The sequence below is a fragment of the Delphinus delphis genome, chromosome 9 (assembly GCF_949987515.2).
Source record: "Delphinus delphis chromosome 9, mDelDel1.2, whole genome shotgun sequence".
NCBI classification, from domain to species: Eukaryota; Metazoa; Chordata; class Mammalia; order Artiodactyla; family Delphinidae; genus Delphinus; species Delphinus delphis.
Genome location: NC_082691.1, coordinates 22,306,385 through 22,326,848, shown reverse-complemented (window position 1 = coordinate 22,326,848; position 20,464 = coordinate 22,306,385). Strand labels below are relative to the sequence as shown.

Here is a 20,464-nt window from a genome sequence, read left to right as displayed (position 1 = left end):
CCACAACTAGAGAAAGCCCGCGCACAGCAACGAACACCCAAAGCAGCCAAAAATAAATAAAATAAAATTCTAAAAAAAAAAGAAAAAAAAAAGAATCTCACTATCAAATACCCACAAGTATTCTTTGCACAGATATAGCCAAAGAAAAATTAAGTTTTTAACCATTCCCTATGTTAGAAAAAAAAAAATCAGTCTATGGAATACTACATAATGTTACAATGTACTTCTCTCGTAATTCTAAAACAAATTTCTCTGTTCCAGCATGACTCTCACTACTCTCAGAAAATAATTTATGCACACCTCTGAAACTTCACTTGTGCTGTAATTCTCATTCCTTTTCTCCACTCATCCATCCTTCTAGATCAGTTCAAATCCTACTTCCTCTAAGATGAAGCTAGCTTTCTGTAAGTGTTCATTTGGAACACTTGAAGCTGGATGTCTCTTCCAGCACTGATTTGTACTAATAAATCTGGTATTTAAATAAAAATGCAAAGCAATATAGCCACACATGTCATTCAATCATATGTAAACACTCTTAAGGAAAAAAAGAGGCATCCTTCTTCCTTTGTGTCTCACTAAGTACCCAACACATTATAATATGCAGAAAAGGAAGGAGAGCAGAGAAAAAGCAATGACTAAGCATCAGGAGAACTGGGTTCTAGATTCAAGTTCTGACACTAAGAGCTAGGGCTTTTGAATTAGTTACTGAGTTCTCTGGGCCTTAGTTTCCACCAGTGCCATCTAGTCAAATATTCCACAACTCAATAAAGGTTAAATAAAAATTCGAATAATGTACAGGAGTTCCTGTGAATTCCTTTACTAACACACCCAAAAATATCAACATTAGTTAAATCAGTCATACATATTTGGAATCTCATTATTATGCTATTCAGCAACCTTGTGTCACTCCCCACTGCACTTAGAATTGTATTTAGACCCTCTAAAGTCTCACACTAACCCCTACTTACCCAACATTATTGCTCACCGTCTTCTCATACATCTGTTTCAATCATACCACACTTCCTACACTTTTCTACCTCTGTGTCAAAATTAACAGTTCTTCTCTTTCCAAAACAAGGAAGATTTCAAGACGGCCTCCTAAATTCTACTTTCTCTATAAGTTTCTCCCAAATTCCTCCATTAAATACTTCTCATCCTGTTCTGTATTCCCATTACACTTAATATGTTGTTTTGTACAGACTTCTGTATACTTGTCTGTATATGTGCCCCTACCACTATCCATAAGTTCTTTGAGAGCAGTCCAATCAATGTCTTTACTACCTCAGAACTCTCCGATAGCTTTCTGTATATATTAAGCACAAATGTTTACAAACCAAATTAAACAGCTGCCAACCAAAGTATTGGTACCATCACAGATGAATGAATTTAATTTTTCTATCAACTGAAAAAAAAAAAAAGAAAAAAGCACAACAATGAGAGTGGTCAGTTAAGTTTTATTTGGGGCAAAATGAGGACTACAGCCTGGAAGACTAGCCTTTCACAAAGCTCTGAGGAACTGCTCCGAAGAGGTAGGGGGCGAGGTTGGTATACATGTGATTTTAGTAAAGGTGGGGATACATGCAATTAATCACACATTTTGGCAGAAGGGTGCTACTAGTCACAAGAAGACCACTGCTAGTCATGAGGAGCAGATGTCTCCCTGAATGATTTTAGTGCTTTTCCAGATATGAAAGTGTACAAGAAACTGGGCTCATAAAATCTTCTGAAAATATCTAACTATATGAAGGCCTGTACTACCAGTTTTTCCGAGAGCACAGAGTGCCTCATTCCTGAACTCCTTTCAGGGTGTGTTGAAGGTCAGCGACCACAGTGGCTAACAACTTCATTCTTGTAGTGCCAGATGGAGAGTGACAATTTTTAGGTGGCAGGACAGAAATTAAAAATTCTATCCGTCAAACTCCTGCACTACCTCGACATGCATATAAACATAGAAACATACTCTTCCCTAATACTAAAAGGTACAAAGACATTGTGAAGTTTAATTAATATGGCTCGTTTATTTGCTGATATGTCACTCAATCAACCAATATATAAGGATTTGCAGACCTATAAAGTACAATGAACAGGAGTAAAAGTCAAACCTGCCAAGTCTAGTCTACCTCTATTCCTAAATGCTAAAGTTATATATAACTCAGTTGCCTCCTCCAAGGCTAAAATAAGCAATTTTTAGACTTCAGAAACTAGGAACAAAGCTATTCTGTCCTTAAAAAGGTAATAAACATACCTTTCATACTGATATTGAAAGGCATTTTTTCATACTGATATTGAAGTTAAAAAAAAAAGTGAAATTCTGGTAGGAGGAGCCTGGTGTGGACAGAAGGAAACCTTCTACTAGTTTCAGGGTTTCTATTTTCTAATCATATGACCTATAAATTGTTACAATTTCTTGAAAACTTACAAAATTCTTCATCTGGAACAGGATTTTATTTCATGGAAATGTTGTGAAGAATAAATACCACAAACTATATGTTTAAAGTCATTTCCAATCTTAGGATAGAAAAATCAAATGCAAAATGAGATCTAAGAGGTACACACTTTCTATTATACCAGTTCATAAAAGGAATATTTGTAATTCTTATTTTCCTTCATGGAACCAACACATAGTCTGTGTATTTAAGGGCTAGAGGATAACACCTAACCTAAGAAGAAAAATTACAGCCAAGTAACTTCTGTGTAAATCTGTATTTATAAAAGCATGTTGTACTACTGTGAAATCTAAGAGAATAACTAGAGTTATAATCTTAATACCCACAAAACCCTCTGTAGAACTTCCTGATGTGTACAGCCAACCCACCCTGTATGTCCTTTAAAAGCAGCTCTTTGAATTTTAAGTTTCTTAACTTTAGCACGTACCCACAAAATCTCTACCAGTAGCATTCCTTTGGGCTTTTTTTTTTTTTTAAATACTTAAAAGGTCCTTCAAATACTTAATTGATACTGTATTATGTAAGTGATTCTTGTTTTGACTGTTGTGCCATTTGGAAAAATCAATAACAAAATACAATCTAAATGGTTTAACTTCCTCATTTACTCACAAGAAATTTTTTACATCAACCGTTCAGTCATCATTCAAATATGGATATGTTATCAGAGGCCTCTAGTAAAAACATTAACTAAATTAGTGTTACAGGTAACAAATGATAATGCATGAAATGATAGTCAAATGGTTTAAAGATTTAATAGATCATCAAAATGAATTTATTTAGATTAAAAATTGCTACCTATACCTCATTAAAAATACCATGAACAAAATTTGAAAAATACTAGAGATGTTTCAGCCAGTATCTGATAAATACATTAATAAATATTAATATAAATATTAATTAAAATTAATATATTAATAAAAATATTTATTTACTGAACACTAATATTGCATTGTTGTAGGCACTAAGGTCACAACAGTGAACAAGAAACAAGGTTCCTGCCGTGACGAAACTTACAATGCAGAAAAAGAAGATAGAAAATGAACAGCAAACAATATAATTTTGTGTTGAGGTGGTGCTATGAAGGAAATAAACAGGGAGATATAGTTGGGATGGAGCGGGGTACCTTTGGAAAAGATAGCCAAAGAAGTCCCCTCTGAGATGACACGTGAATTGAGATCTGAAGGATGAGGACAACCAGCTATGCTAAGAATTGAGGGAGGACATTCTGAGCCGAGGGAACAGTAAACACCAAGACCTTGAGGTGAGAATGAGCTCAGAATTTTTAAGGAACAGAAAGGAAGCTTATTTATGGGTAAAATCAACAAGATCTAGAAATGGACTAGGATGGGGCAGGTTGGGGGAGGGATTAGGGAGAAGAATCTAGGTTTTGGGTTTGAACCATTTTTCTGAGATGGATGCATATTTTTTTTAAAAAAGGTTTATGAACAACATTGTAAAGTACTCCAATAAAAATTAATTTTAAAAATGGTTTATGAAATACAAAAAAATAGTTTTAGACCTGTTAAGGTGACAATACCTATTTGACATAAAAATAAAGATGTCAAACAAGTAGTTACATACTTGAGTCTGAGCTCAAGATAAAGATGGAGATATGAGTATAGAAGCCATGAACACATAGTCAATATTTAAAATCAGAGGTGGGTTACACAGGTATATGCATTTGTCAAAACTAAAGTATACTTAAGACCTGTGCTCAGAGATGACTTCAATAAAATCACGTGACATATCAACTAAGAAGAGTATAATTAGAGAAGAAAAGGGTTCAGCCTCAAGTCGACTACTATTCAGAGAAGTGAAACAAGAGAGGCCAAGAACAGAAAATGAGTAGAAAGAAAGCAGGTGAGTGCGATGTCACAGAATCCAAGAGAGGAAGGTCTTTTACAAAGGAGTAGGCTGCTAACAGATCATTGGATTAAACAAAACAGAGGTTAGAATGAACTTGGGAAGAGCAATTTAAATGAAGTGGAGAAGATAGAAGTCAAGGTGACATGAGAAGAAGAAAGGGCTGATAAAGAAGAGGACACTGTATGGGCTTCCCTGGTGGCACAGTGGTTGAGAGTCCGCCTGCTGATGCAGGGGACACGGGTTCGTGCCCCAGTCCGGGAAGATCCCACATGCCACGGAGCGGCTGGGCCCATGGGCCATGGCCGCTGGGCCTGCACGTCCGGAGCCTGTGCTCCGCAACGGGAGAGGCCACAACTGTGAGAGGCCCGCATACCGCAAAAAAAAAAAAAAAGAAGAGGACACCTGTAAAAAAAAAAAATCACCAAAGATCGCTAATTGACTCCCATTATTCCATCCTCCTTTTCCTTTTGCAAACGTTTTGCTGGACACATTGTTGCCCAAAATAAAGACCTTTCCTAAGCCAAGTCTGGCTGTGACTATGTTGTGGTCCAGATACAGCGGTATTAGGTGGAACTTCCAAGTTAGGCCCCTTAAAAGAATCTCACTCAGTTGGAGAAAGTCCTTGGTTCTTTCCCCCCTTTCTATTTCCTGCTCATTGGAATGCTGTTTTAATGGCCAAAGCTTCAGCAGCCACCATGGACAGTGATATTGAGACCAGAAGCCAGGTGTATTCATAGATAGGAAGGAACCTAGGTTGCCGGATGACGTCACCTTACCAGTTCTGACTGTCTACCTCCATATTTCTTGTATCCAAGATTATAAATCCTTATAGTTTTAACCATTGTTATCAGCAGCCAAACCAAATCTGATACTGCTGAGTATAATACTTTTGATATATACTTTTTTTGCCATCAAAACTTTGTAAATATTGTTCAAATGTCTTTTGGAATTGTACGTAACTGAGAAGTTTGCAGTCAGCTAGATTCCCCCCCCACACCACATATAGGTCAGGTTTTCTTTTTTGCCAGGATGCCAAAATAATTCTCTGCTTATTTCTAAAGTTACTAACTACTAGGGTGTAGTCATTTTTCAACATTTCACAATTTTTCTTCCTGGTGTTCAGAGCCTTTCAACCTGCAAATGTTAATTTTTGCATGATATTTCTGAAATCTTTTTCTGTTCCATTTGGTGGAGTCTCTATTCCATGGATACAAGTTATGCTTAGGTAGGACAGTCTTATTGTCTTTTCATGGTCATTTGTTTCACTTATTTTTTTCCTGGAGTGTATTTGTAGAGTTACCATGCCATCTTCTAAAAAAATCTTGATCGTGTTTAACATGGGGAGTGCTACACTGAGCTCCTACTTATTTTGATATCTAATGGATTCTCCTTGACAACTTCAACATCCTTTTTACCTTAGCTGGGAACATTTTTATTTCTATGCACACATGTGCATGCACACATCACACACAAACTTCAATTTGAGATCTGGATACTGCTTTTAATCTATTTTTCTATAACCCATCAATGCAGGAAATGGACAAAGAAAGCTTAGTTTGGACTTTGCGTACAGCCACTGCTGAAACGTCATTAAGTGTCCTATACCAGGATCCATCCCCCCAGTCAGAGGGCTATCCTACCTTCATGGGCTTTGGTTCTTGCCCTTAACAAGAGTGCCTTTCAAAATGTCAATGCTCCCTGAAGTGTGAGACTCAGCATTAGTATGCGGGTCTTCTCAAGGATTTTTCGTTGACTTTATGCTTCCTACTCATCTCTTAGATCTGCTTCGCTGGACAGTGTTAGTGAGGATACCTCCTGTTTTGCAGGCCTCATCTTTCCTTAGTCTGGCTTCTGGGATATGGGGCTGGAATTATAAACCTTGACAGATACACCCAGTATCTTCTCATTCTTTCCTGGCCTCCACTTTTTGAAGTATTTGGCATAAGGTTGTACATACCCCTTTCTCGTGTGCTTCTATTCCTTTTTTTTTGTGGTACGCGGGGCTCTCACTGTTGTGGCCTCTCCCGTTGCAGAGCACAGGCTCCGGACTTGCACGCTCAGCGGCCGCGGCTCACGGGCCCAGCCACTCCGCGGCGTGTGGGATCCTCCTGGACCAGGGCACAAACCCGCGTCCCCTGCATCGGCAGGCGGACTCTCAACCACTGCGCCACCAGGGAAGCCCTTCTATTCCACTTTTTTGCCCTCTCCTTCCCCCACCCACTTTTTCGTATTTTCATTTGGTTTTTAGTGAAGGGAAAATTCTGTGATTCTACTTCATTTTTACTAATACCTAAATTTATTTTTTAACATTTATTTTTTAAGTGCTAATGACAATCTTTTGAGTTCCTGACTCAACTGAAAAGCAAAATTTAAATATTCTAAAATAGGATTCTAAACTAACAACAGCTGCAACTTTACTTCTGTTATTTCTAACAGAGGGAAGTAAAGGGAAGACACCCAGTTTCAATTCTTTTTATAAATTCAAGACACTAAACAGAAAATACAGAACCAAGCTTAAGCTCTTCTGTGAAGCTGTTACAACTACCTCCAGGGAAAACAAATCTAAAATGCATTTTTCCTCCTCAAATCTACTATTCTTTTATTATCTACTCAATTTGGTACTTAAGCAAGGAACCCTAGAATCTTTGTCTCCTTTCCTTTCCCAACACCACAAATTCTCTACCTGGCACACAGGAACCATTCAATAAATATGAAGGAATAAATCAATGCATCTACCTGTCACACCGCCAAAACATCTCTCATATAACCCCTCCCTGGCCCCACTACCACAGACCTGGTGCAAGCCCATATTATACCAGGACTACTCTGACAGTCTCTTATTATTTCTTCACTTTCACCATTTATCTTTCTAAAATACTGACCTCAACATGTTTCTCTCCTTCTTAAAAAATCTCTAATGATTTCCTACTATGTAAGAAAAGAGTTTAATCAGCATAGTAAACAAAAGACCTTCTTTTACAACCTTATCATAGATTCACTGCTTTTATAATCAGTAGCATCCATCATCTCTACCTTCTTCCACACACAACCTACCCACTCCAATCTGCCATCCATATACATATCCTACAGTCAGGCCATGTGGGTTACCAAATATATTTTCATGCTTGCCTTCTAGACCTGGTGATAATTCCTCTGTCTAAAATGACTTTCTCCTTGTTCTGACCTATTTGACAAGTTACTTTGGATTCTTCCAGGCCCAGATCATCACAGGAAATTAAATTGTAAGAACATATAAGGAATGGTGTGCAAGTGACTTAATTATTTAAAGAGTAATTTAAGATTTAAATATTTCAAACCACCAGGAAAAAAATGGTAGACTAAACACAGGGGTCTAACAACTTCACTCCCTTACAATAAGTAACTGAAACTACAGCAAAAGCATACACATATAAGAAATGAGCTTGGAATTAGTTCTAAGAAGGTGGATGGAGGGTTAATGATGAAATAGAAATAAGAACCAAATTGTGTTCCCTGGGTTTTCTTCCCCCATAGTTATAGTAGCCAATTTAAAATTAGGACATATGGCTTTAAATATACCAGATAACTTCTTATGGGACAAGTGAACTATTCTTGAAAACTGAGTCATTTTTAAAATAATGAACATATTAAATCTCACTATTTCATGTAATACCATTATTAATATGTCCAGATCATCAATTCAAGGCTAATAAAAATGAAGTTTGGGGGTTGGGCTTCATATTACTACTAACTACCAAGCCAACTGGCCCAAGCTGCCTGGAAACTCAGGAATGCAACACAATTTAATAGCCACTACACTGATAACATTCTTTTAACCTGAGGGAATTTTCTATAAATCAGGAAACAAACACTTCAATTTCTAGCCCATTCAAATCCATACCACAGAGGAAAGTACTTTCTAAACGTACTACAACTACTATTTAACCAGAATCATGAGCTCAACTGTGTATAGCTTATTCTTTTCACTGTTGCCTAATCTCTTCAACTTTACAGTACTCTGCAATTTTATATAAAGGACTTGAGCACCAGAGGATTTTGGTATCCCCAGTGGGGGGTCCCGGAACCAATCCCTGCAGGTACCGAGGGATGACTGTATTAAGACACAAGGTATGTGCTCAGCAAATGCAACTATTCCATTTCTCTTCTCCCCTTCACAGCAAAATTTTGCTGTCTCCTCCAATTTCTCCACTTCCTCTCTTCAATCCAATCATGCCTTTACTCCCCGCACTCTACTGAAAGTTCTCTTTAAGGACACGAATAAATTCAGGTTGCTAAATCCAATGGTCAGGTCTCAGTTGCTCATACGACGCAGCTGACTATGCTTCCTCCTCTTGGAACACTATTCACTTAGCTTCTAGGAAACCACTCTCTTGGGTTTGCTCCTAACTTTCTGGCTACTCCTCAGTTTCTTTGCTGGCTCCCATCTTCTCCCTGAGCTCAGTCCCTGATATCTTCTCTGTCTTCACTCAGTCCCTTGGTGATTGCTTCAAAATATCTTAGTTTAAATACCATGTGTAGGTAATGACCACTACATATGTAGATTACATCTCTAGTCTAACCTGTCCCCTAAATCCACTACATTAGAAAAAGTCAAACAAGTTTTCTTTGGACTTCCCACAGCCTACTATGTTGCTGTGCATTATAAATATACAAGAGGAAACTATGTATACAGTATTTCTTACATATATTTAGACTAGAACCCTTTCCTCATGATGCATCTCATGAGACATACAATTAACTAAGCCACTAAATACAGCATACTGAGACATCTTTCAAGTAGTTCCAACTTCTCACAGCACAAATTAACTATACGAAAATGGGCAAACTTTTCTTCTGATTGAAGAGAGGTAATAACTGAGTTTGAGGCTTTTTTCAAGGCAGTTCACTCCATTAGAAGAGAGCTTGCCTCAAAAATTTCCTTATTCAGAGATAAATTGGTGTCTCTCTTTAAATTCCATTCACCTGTATTAGTTATATACTCTAAATGGGCACAGAATAAATTTCCATCTTCTGCCTTCACATAAAATAATATAGTAAGTAGATGCTGTTGTAATCTCTTCTTTTTCCAGATTAAATATTCCTAGCTCCTTCAACTCTTCTTCACATAACATGCCTTTCAAACCTCTCACTATCCAGGTCATCTTCCTTATCAGATAAGATCTAAATTCCTGGAATCTAGTTGGCCAACAAAACAACCTATTTGAAGAATGCAAAACACTGTGGACTTATAACTTCTACTAATAGGGACATGATCACTTGGTCATGCAGCCTAAGGATATATTCACTTTTTAAATTTTTAGCAGCCATGATACTGGTTAACTCAATAATCCTTTCTAAAAAATATAGGTGTATTACACACATCCACATACATAGATGCTCACACATATACAATGCACTTAGCTATATCCACTAAGAGGGCCTAGACACAATGATTCCTCAGTAGCAATAAGCACATCTAACAACCAAATCTCTAAATACTAATCTACAGTAAAGAATCAAGGCCCCTTAGAGAAATGTCTGATTCCAGGGCTGGCATAGAGACAGTGCAAGGTGATCCTGGAACAACTTGTTGGGTCAGAAATTAAAGTGCTCAAAGAATAATAGGGACAGTGTCAGAAGAATAAAATAAGAATCAGGGCTTCCCTGGTGGTGCAGTGGTTAAGAATCCGCCTGCCAATGCAGGGGACATGGGTACTTTCCTGGTCCGGGAAGATCCCACATGCCACAGAGCAACTAAGCCCGTGCGTTACAACTACTAAGCCTGTGCTCTAGAGCCCGCGAGCCACAACTACTGAGCCTGTGTCCTGCAACTACTGAAGTCCGCGCACCTAGAGCTCATGCTCCGCGACAAAAGAAGCCACTGCAATGAGAAGCCTGCGCACTGCAACGGAGAGTAGCCCCTGCTCACTGCAACTAGAGAAAGCCCGCACACAGCAATGAAGACCCAATGCAGCCAAAAATAAAATAAATAAAATAAATTTAAAAAAAAAAAGAATTTAAAAAAATCAATGAGCCTATACTGATACAAATGAATGAATGAATGAATGAATAAATAAATAACAGAAGGAAGCTTTCTTTGGAGCAGGAAGCCTTCTTTGTACCAGGAAGCCAGCTAATAAACACAGAAGAAATTGGTGAACTGGAAAAAAAAAAAATCACTATTTGGCAACCATCTTTTTTTCCCCCAATGTTAGTGAGATATAACTGACATAACATTGCATAAGTTTAAGTCGTAGAACATAATGATTTGATATATGTATATACTGCAAAATGATTACCGCAATAAGTTAACAACCATCACCTCACAGTTACATAGTTTTTCCCTTGTGATGAGAACTTTTAAGCAACCATCTTGAAAACTGATTTGTACAATAATCATCAATAGATATTAAAGCCAATGCATAAGTTTGAGAGTAATAGGGTATTTACATAATCAAAGTATCTCTCCACAACGTACTTAATAGTTACAAGGAGTGAAATAATGACTTAGCTTTGGAGAAACCTGGCAGATACCTTTTTAACTAAATGATACAAGTTATCATCACCAGTAATAGGAGAAACTGCAGCAATTGCTTCTTGATATAATGTACTGGAAAGAACATTATGTCTGTGATATTCCTGCCAAAAGTATATAACCTGACTCTAGTCTCGAGAAAAAAATCAACCAAACTAAAATTGAAGGACATTCAGCAAAATAACTGGCCTCAACACTTTATAAAAATGTCGATATCATGACATATAAACATAGCTCTACAACTATTCCAGCTTAAAGTAAATTAGAGAGACATGACAACTAAAGGCAGGATGTGATCCTGGATTTTCTCTTGCCATAATGGACAGTATTGTGACAACTGGTGAAATGTGAATAATATCTGAAGATTAGATAATACTATTGTATCAAAGTTAATTTCCTGATTTTTGATCATCATACTTTGCTTACGTAGGAGAATGTTTTTAGGAAATAAAACTGAGGTTCACATAGTTAAAGGATTATAAAGACTCAAATGAGTCAGGAAAAAAGTAATGTATATCTGTATATATAAAAATAAGGATAAAGCAAATGCAGTAAAATGTTTAATATTTGGTTAATCTCTGAAGCGTATACAGGAATTCTTGTAACTTTTCAAAGTCAAATTATGTCAAAATAAAAAAAGAAGAAAATAACTATAGTAATTTTTAATTCAGTTTTAAAATATCTCCTTTCTCATGTTAATTTTCTACACACACACTATCAACTTAATACACATAAAGCCTTCCTTTTATAATTAAGTTTATTTTCTCATGTAGTGTGGTTGCAGTGAAAGGGATGCACAGGGTAGACAAAAGAAAACTGACTCTATGTTTTGATTTTACCAATTTACATAATTCACCTCCATCAAAAGAAAAAGGCCATTTCAGTTGCCTATGATCAATGAGGAGACATTTTTAGACATACTCTTCTAACATCTTAACTACATTTCCTCTACAGAGATTTTTAACAACCTTTAATACCTATTATTTCCAAAGTTAAGTTACACTGACCTCTCAAAATATAAAAGGTATTTTTGGATCACAGCGGTATTTTTAGTCTTTGTGGCAAATATTTTCCAATGATGATAAAATCTGAATTATTACACCTTTAGAGAAATATTAATACTTACTTCTCATTAATTTGCCCTAGTAATAATATAGCCATGTTTTTCACTCTCTCACATTTTTTGTCAATGAGAACTGGGTTCTAAAAAGAAGAAAATGCAATTAGTTGCTTTCCTTTTGACTCACCATACACTCCTACATTTGTTTCAAGTACAACAGGAATGCTGAGGAAGCTGAACATAAACACGTTTATCCAGTCAAAACGTACGGTACAATTTGGTTCTTGCTATCCAAAGCTAATACATTCTAAAATCATGGGTTTTAATTAAAACAATACTAAAAATGGTACTTTATGTATTTTAAAGCATTACTTTAAAATTTAATGAAGACGGTTTTCCACTTCTAGCCACGATGGAGTATCAGGGACCAGATTAATCCTCCCACCTTTTATCTTATTTTTTTTTGGCTGTACCATGCATCTTGCAGGATCTTAGTTCCCCCACCAGGGATCGAACCCAGCCCTCCGCAGTGGAAGCACAGAGTCCTCACCACTGGACCGTCAGAGAATTCCCCCTCCCACCTTTAAAACTAAAAAAAAAAAAAAAAAAAAAGGACAAAATACGTGAAATCTTTTCAGACATTGGACAACAGGCTGTGCAAGACAATAATCTTTGAAAAAGGAAACAAAAAAGTGAGCCCTATTATTTCCTAATAGTACTGCCTGTAGAGTTTCCAGGACACAGTGCTAGGAGGGGAAAACCAGAGCCTGACAGTCTCCCCAAGTTGAGAGGACCGATTTGAGCATTCGAGGACAGCAAAACAACTAGAGTTCTCGGGGCAAAGTACCAGAGAGGAGAGAAGAGCACAAAAGAGCTCTGGAGCTTTGAAGAGGATTCCCACTGAGTCTTCAGCTGATTATTGTTGATCAGCACACTTATGAAGATAAACTACCTAAAGCCAGGAATAGAACCACCAGAAAGGAGCTGGCATAACAATTACCAAAGTTCACACAGGGATGGTAAGAGTTCACAGCTAGAGTGGAAAAATCCTGTAATAATGGGCAACAGCTAGAATACTGAGAAGGGCAGTGCCCCAGTAATAAGGCTAAATTAGCCTTGTACTAAAGGATGCTCAGGACTCATCTAACAAAGCTTTAAAAGCATGCCTTGAAGAACTGTTTCTAATAACATAACTGTGTTCCAAAACAAAGCTCAGAATATTTATAAGAATACAAAGAAAAGACAGCTCCAAACAACAAAATTCACAATGTCTGGCATCCAAACAAAACTTAGCAGGCATGTAAAGAAAAAGGAAAATACTACCCATAATGAGGAGAAAAATCAGTTACAAGAAGCGAATCCAGAAATGACAAAAGTGCTATGATTAAAACAGCTATTATATACAAAATACTGTGCATGTGTACATACACCTTATGTGTATGTATATGTATGTACATGTATACATTCACACACATGCATGCACACACACAGAAATGGAAAGAAACCCATGTTCCTGATTGGAAAACTTAATATTATTAAGATGTCCATACCCAAAGCAATCTACAGATTCAATGCAATCTCTATCAAAATTCCAATGGCATTTTTTGAAGAAACAGAAAAATTCATCCTGAAATTCATTTGGAATCTTGAGGGACCGCAGATAGCCAAAATAATTTTGTAAAAGAACAACAAATTGGAGGAGTCACACTTTCTGATTTCAAAACATATTACAAGGCTATGGTAATCAAAACAGCATAGTACTGGCATAAGGACAAATAGACGAATGGGACAGAACAGAGTCCAGAAATAAACCCTTGCATATATGGTCAAATAATCTTTGACAAGAATGCTAAGACCCCACTCAATGGGGAAAGGACAGCCTCTTCAACAACTTGTGCGCAGAAAAAATGGATATCCACATGCAAAAGAATGAAGGTGGACCCTTATCTTATATAAAAATTAACTCAAAGTGGATTAAAGACCTAAGAGTAAAACCTAAAACTATAAAACTCATAGGAGAAAATGTAGGGTTAAACTTCATGACATTGTACTTGGCAGTGATTTATTTGGTTGTGACACCTAAAGAACAGAAAATAAAAGCAAAAATACACAAATGGGACTAAATCAAACTTAAAAACTTTTGTGCATCAAAGGATACAATCAATTGAGTGAAAAGGTAACCTACGGAATGGGAGGAAATATTTGCAAACTATGTATGTGATAAGGGGTTAATATTCAGAATATATAAAGAACTACAACTTAACAAAATATCAAATACCTCAATTTAAAAATGGGCAAATGGGGCTTCCCTGGTGGCGCAGTGGTTGAGAGTCTGCCTGCCGATGTGGGGGACACGGGTTCGTGCCCCAGTCCGGGAGGATCCCATGTGCCGCGGAGCGGCTGGGCCCGTAAGCCATGGCCACTGAGCCTGCGCGTCCGGAGCCTGTGCTCCGCAGCGGGAGAGGCCACAACAGTGAGAGGCCCGCGTACCGCAAAAAAAAAAAGGGCAAATGACTTGAATAGACATTTCTCCAAAGATGATATACAAATGGGCAGCAAGCACATGAAAAGATGCTCAACATCGCTAATCATTAGGGAAATACAAATTAAAACCATAATGAGATATCACTTTATACCCATTATGATGGCTACTATCAACAAAACAGAAAATAACGAGTGTTAACATGATGTGAAAAAACTGGAACCCTTGTGCACTGTTAGTGCAATGGTGAAGTGGTGCAATCACTATAGAAAATAGTATGGAAGTTTCTCAAAAAATTGAAAATAGAACTACCATATGATCCAGCAATCTCACTTCTGGGTATATACCCAAAAGAAGTGAAAGCATGGTCTTGAAGACATTATCTGCATACCCATGTTCACAGAAGCACTATTCACAATAGCAAAGAGATTAAAGTAACTCACATGTCCACCAATGGGTGAATGAATAAAGAAAATTATACAACAGAATATTATTCAGCCTTAAAGGAAATCCTGCCACATGCCACAACATGGATGAATCTTGAGGATATTACACTAAGTGAAATAAGCCAGTCACAAAAAGACCAAGGCTGTATTATTCCATTTATCTGAAGTACCTAGCATAGTTGAATTCACAGAGACAGAAAACAGAAGAATGTCTTCCAGGGAATGAGGGAAGGAGTAAACAGTAGTTGTTGTTGAATGGATACAGAGTTTCAGATTTGCAAGATGAAGAAGTTCTGGAGAGCTGTTTCACAACAATATTAATGTAATTAACACTACTGAACTATATACTTAAAAAATTATTAAGATGATAAATTTTATGTTATGTATTATTTACCACAATTTTTTGAAAACTCGGCTAGTATAGACTCTACAGGTGACCCTTGAACAACAGTCTGAACTGTGCAGTTCCACTTATACACAGATTTTTTAAAAAATAAAAACATACTACAATAATACATGATCTATATGATTGGTTGAATCTGCAGATGCAGAACCATGGATGTGGAGGGCCAACTATAAAGTTATACACAGATTTTCAACTGTGTGAACAGTCAGCACCCCTAACGCCCACATCATTCAAAGGTTAACTGTATTCAAGAAAGGAGAAGAGGGACTTCCCTGGTGGCGCAGTTGATAAGACTCCATGCTCCCAATGCAGGGAGCCCGGGTTCAATCCTTGGTCAGGGAACTAGATCCCACATACATGCCACAACTAAGAGTTTGCATGCCACAACTAAGAAGCCCATGTGCTGCAACTAAGAAGCCAGCAAGCCACAACTAAGGAGCCTGCCTGCCACAACCAAGACTGGGCGCAACCAGATAAATAAATAAATATATTTTTTTTAAAAGACAGAAGAAAGATTGAACATGTAAAGGAGAAATATGTAAGATATAGACAAAATTCAAATCAAACTTACAGAAATGAAAAATAAAATGTCTAAGAAGAAAAATACACTGGATGAGATAACAGCAGATCAGAAACTGAAAAGAAGATTACTAATCTTGAGGACAGAGCAGGAGACATTATCCAAGTTGAAACAAGGAGTGAAAAAAATATTTTAAAAAAATGAACAGAGCATCAGTTAGCTGTGGGACAATATCAAGTGGCATAATATATGCGTAACTGGAGTACCAGAATGAGAGGAGTGAAGAAACACAGAAAAACTATTTAAAGAAATAATGGACAAACTTTTTCTACATCTGATGAAAATGGTAAATCTACAAACCAAGAAGCTCAACAAACCCCAAGCATAAGAAACATAAAACACATCGTAGGCACATCATAATAAAAGTGCTTAAAACCAATGGTAGAGAGATCATCTTAAAAAGCAGCCGGGGGGAAAAAAAAAACACTTTCAATATAAAGAAATAAGGATAACAGTAGATTTCATATTGGAAAAATGCAATGAGAAGACACTGGTGCAGTATCGTTAAAGTTCTGAAAGAAAAAAAGTGTCAATCTAAAATTCTATACCCAGCAAAAATATATTTCAAAAATAAAGTCAAAAATATTTTTTCAGCTCTCTGCTTCTCTGTCTGCCCCGCGGGTTCCATGCACCCTTAAGATGGCAGCCACGGCAGGAAGGTTGCTCCAGACTTCGCTTGTCCAACACGTGAGTGCCATTCCTTGGGGCATTTCTGCTGCAGCCCTTAGGCCTGCTGCTTCTTGAAGAACGTGCTTGACAAATGCATTGCGTCTGGTTCTGGTCAAGCAAAATTCACCTTTAGCACCAGTTCCTCATACCATGCCCCTGTCATCACCCAGCATGCGCCCTATTTTAAGGGTACAGCTGTTGTCAATGGAGAGTTCAAAGAAATAAGCCTTGATGACTTTAAGTGGAAATATTTAGGGCTCTTCTTCTATCCTTTGGATTTCACCTTTGTGTGTCCTACAGAAATTATTGCTTTCAGTGACAAAGCCAATGAATTTCACAATGTGAACTGTGAAATCGTTACAGTGTCAGTGGATTCCCACTTCTCCCACCTGGCCTGGGTAAACACCAAGGAAGAATGGCGGTTTGGGCCACATGCAAATCACACTCTTGTCAGATCTGACTAAACAGATTTCCCGAGACTACAGTGTGCTGTTAGCAGGTCCTGGCCTTGCACTACGACGTCTCTTCATAATTGACCCCAATGAGTCATCAAGCATTTGAGCGTCAATGATCTCCCAGTGGGCTGAAGCATGGAAGAGACCCTCCGCTTGGTGGAGGCATTTCAGTTTGTGGAAACCCATGAAGAAGTCTGCCCAGCCAAATGGACCCCAGATTCTCCTACAATCAAGCCCCATCCAACTGCTTCCAAAGAATACTGTGAGAAGGTAAATCAGTAGACCATCCCATGTGCACCTGCAGCTCCCCACGCCAGAAAAGAACCACAGCTGGAACTCACTTTTAGCATTTCAAAGATTATTACTTAGAGAAGGCAAAAAAACAATTATGCTTGTATTCGTAAATATTACTCTAAACGTTCTGTTTTTGTAACACTGGCCAAGGCTTTTAAAACTTGGTTAGTTACTAATGTAAGGAGTCCTTTATTGGCAGTGTATGGACGGATAGCTAGTTGCTATAGAATGTGCAATTCCTCTGTTTCTTGTATCGTGTCTTCAAAGGGAAAAGGAAACAATTCTTCTTTCTCAGCCTTACTTGAACCTTTGTATACACCAGAGTAGTATGACAGGCATCAAAACTTCTGATCAAGGGTCCTGAGATTTTCTTCTTGTGTTTCTTTGTATTAAACTGAATTTTCTTTTAAGATCATAGTTTTAAGTTGTTGGCATCAATGGTCCAATTTAACACTTGCAGGACTTCCCTAGTGGTCCAGTGGTTAAGACTTTGTGCTTCCAATGCAGGGGGCACAGGTTCAATCCCTGGTCAGGGAACTAAGATCCCACATACCATGCAGTGTGGCCGGGGGGTGGGGTGGGAAACACCTGCAATGAATGTGTATGTGATTGAAGCAAATGTGAATCATGTTTTTTAAAAAGCACCTACAGTGGCAAAGTGACTTAACTGATCATGCATGTTCCCCAGTCCTGAAATTTATACTTTATATAGTTATTTTACTTATTTTGTTAGCTGACTTAGTGCCTATATACATTTCTAATATTGACTGGGTATAATTATAAAGGATATTTATTGAATCCAGGGATTGCATTTTGAATTTGAATCATTCATGCATTTGAATCATCACTTAATTATTTTCTTTCCTGAAGTGTTCAATGTAAAAAATATAAAAAAATATATATATATACATATTTTTTTTCACATATACAAAAGCTGAAAAAATTTCATCAGTAGTACAGCATTACAATAAATACTAAAGGAAGTCTTTCAGGAAGAAGGAAAATGATACCAGATGAAAAAAGAATTCCAAAGGAATGAAGAGCCTTGAAAATGGTAAATATGTGGGTAAATTTAAGAGCATTTTTTCTAAAAAAAAAAAACAAAAAAAATATTTTTAACCCCTTTGAAAGACAAATGACCATTTAAAGCTAAAAAAGTAGAACTATATTGTGGAATTTATAACATATGTAAAAGCAAAATGTATGACAATAGTACAAAGGCTGAGAAGGGAATATGGAAGTATACTGTTACAAGGTTCTTATATGATATAAAAAGCTGTGTTTTACTCAAAGTAGATGTGATAAGTTAAAGATGTATACAGCCACTACAGACAGGCAGTAAAAAAAAAAAAAAGAGCTATAGATAATTAATACTCCAATAAAGGGGACAGTCATAAAAAAAATACTCCAATAATACTAAAGAAGACAAAGAAAAAAGGAACAAGAACCGACTGCACAAATAAACACATAGCAAGATGGTAGATTTAAACCCATCAAAATCAATAATCATATTAAATGTAAATAGTCTATATTAAAAGGCAGAGATTAGGATGCTGGATTTAAAAGAAAACAAAACAAAAAAAAGGACAAACTATATGCTATATACCAGAAATCCGCTTTAAATACAAACACACAAGTAGGTAAAAAGTTAAAAAATGTAAAAAGATATATCACACTAACACTAATCAAAAGAAAGCTGGAGTGGCAATACTGATAAAGTAGACTTTAGAGAAAAGCATATTACAAGAGGGCCATTTCACAATGATAAAGAGATCCAATTCATCAAAAGATGATACCAATCCTAAATATGTATGTGTCTAGTAACAGAACTTCAAAATATATGAAGCCAAACTGATCAAACTGCAAGGAGAAATTGGCAAGTCCACAGTTATGTCAGAGATTTCAACACCCTTCTCTCAAAAACTGAGAGAACAGGGACTTCCCTGATGGCCCAGTGCCTAAGAATCCATCTTCCATTGCAGGGGATGCTGGTTAGATCCCTGGTCAGAGAACTAAGATCCCACATGCCACAGGGCAACTAAGCCCAGGTGCTGTAACTACTGAGCCTGCGTGTTGCAACTACAGAGCCCACACGCTCTGGAGCCTGTGAGCCACAACTACAGAGCCTGTGCACCTCAACTACTGAGCCCGCACGTTCTGGAACACACCACAACTAGAGAGAAGCCCGCCTGCCGCAACGAAGATCCCACGTGCCACGACTCATACCTGACACAACCATAAATAAATAAATAAATAAAATTATTTTTAAAAATTGAGAGAACGAGCAGACATAAAATATGTAAGGATAGAAAAGATCTGAAAAAATCTATCAATCAACTTGATCTGACATTTATAGAACACTCCACCCAACATTCTTTTCAAGTGCACATGAATCATTTACCAAGAGAGACTATATTCTGGGCCATAAAACAAGTCTCAATAAATTCAAAACAATTCAAATCACACAACGTATGTTCTCTGACCACAGTGAAATTAAATCAGAAATCAACATCTGAAAAATCCCCAAATATTGGAAGACTTGGGTACATACCTTTAAATAACCAATAGGGTCAACAAAGAAATCACAAAATCAGCAAGGATTTTTGAATTGAACAAAAATGACAACACGACATATCAACACTTGAGATGCCACCAAAGCACTATTTAGAAGGGAATTTTATAGCATTAAACATTTATACTAGAAGACAATAAATTAACAAATTAAGTTTACATTTTAAGATTCTAGCAAATCAAGAGTAAATAAAATGCAAAGTAAATAGCAAAATGGAAATAATAAAGAAGAGAAATTATTGAAATTGAGAACACAAAACCAATAAAGAAAACCAAAACCTGGTTCTTGAGAGTATCAATAAAACAGACAAACTTCTAGTCAGATTGAACAGGAAAAAAATGAGAAAACACACAAATTTACAGTCAGGAATGAGAAAGGGGACATTGCTACAAATCTTACAGATATTAAGAAGATAATAAAGGAATATTATGAACAATTTTATGTCCATGAATTTAACAACTTAGATTAAATTGACAAATTCCTTGAAAGATACAAATGATAATAGATGCTCACTCAAAAAGAAATAAAAAACCCTTTGTCTATTAAAGAAATTGAATTTGTAGTTAAAATCTTTCCCATAAAGAAAACTCCAGGCATAAGTATGCAAGTCATTTAATATTGTCTTAAGTTTAAGATACATGGAGAGACCAAGTATTTATTAACTATCATGTGC

At 36.9% G+C, this 20,464-nt stretch overlaps 1 protein-coding gene and 1 pseudogene across 1 annotated transcript in view; one reads left to right on the top strand and one right to left on the bottom strand.

Annotated features, from left to right (window-relative positions):
- The window catches only part of PHTF2 (putative homeodomain transcription factor 2), a 163,112-nt gene that overhangs the window by 136,043 nt on the left and 6,605 nt on the right, over positions 1–20,464 (bottom strand). The gene's annotated exons all lie outside the window — the stretch shown is intronic.
- LOC132430610 (thioredoxin-dependent peroxide reductase, mitochondrial pseudogene) lies at positions 16,441–17,453 on the top strand (annotated as a pseudogene).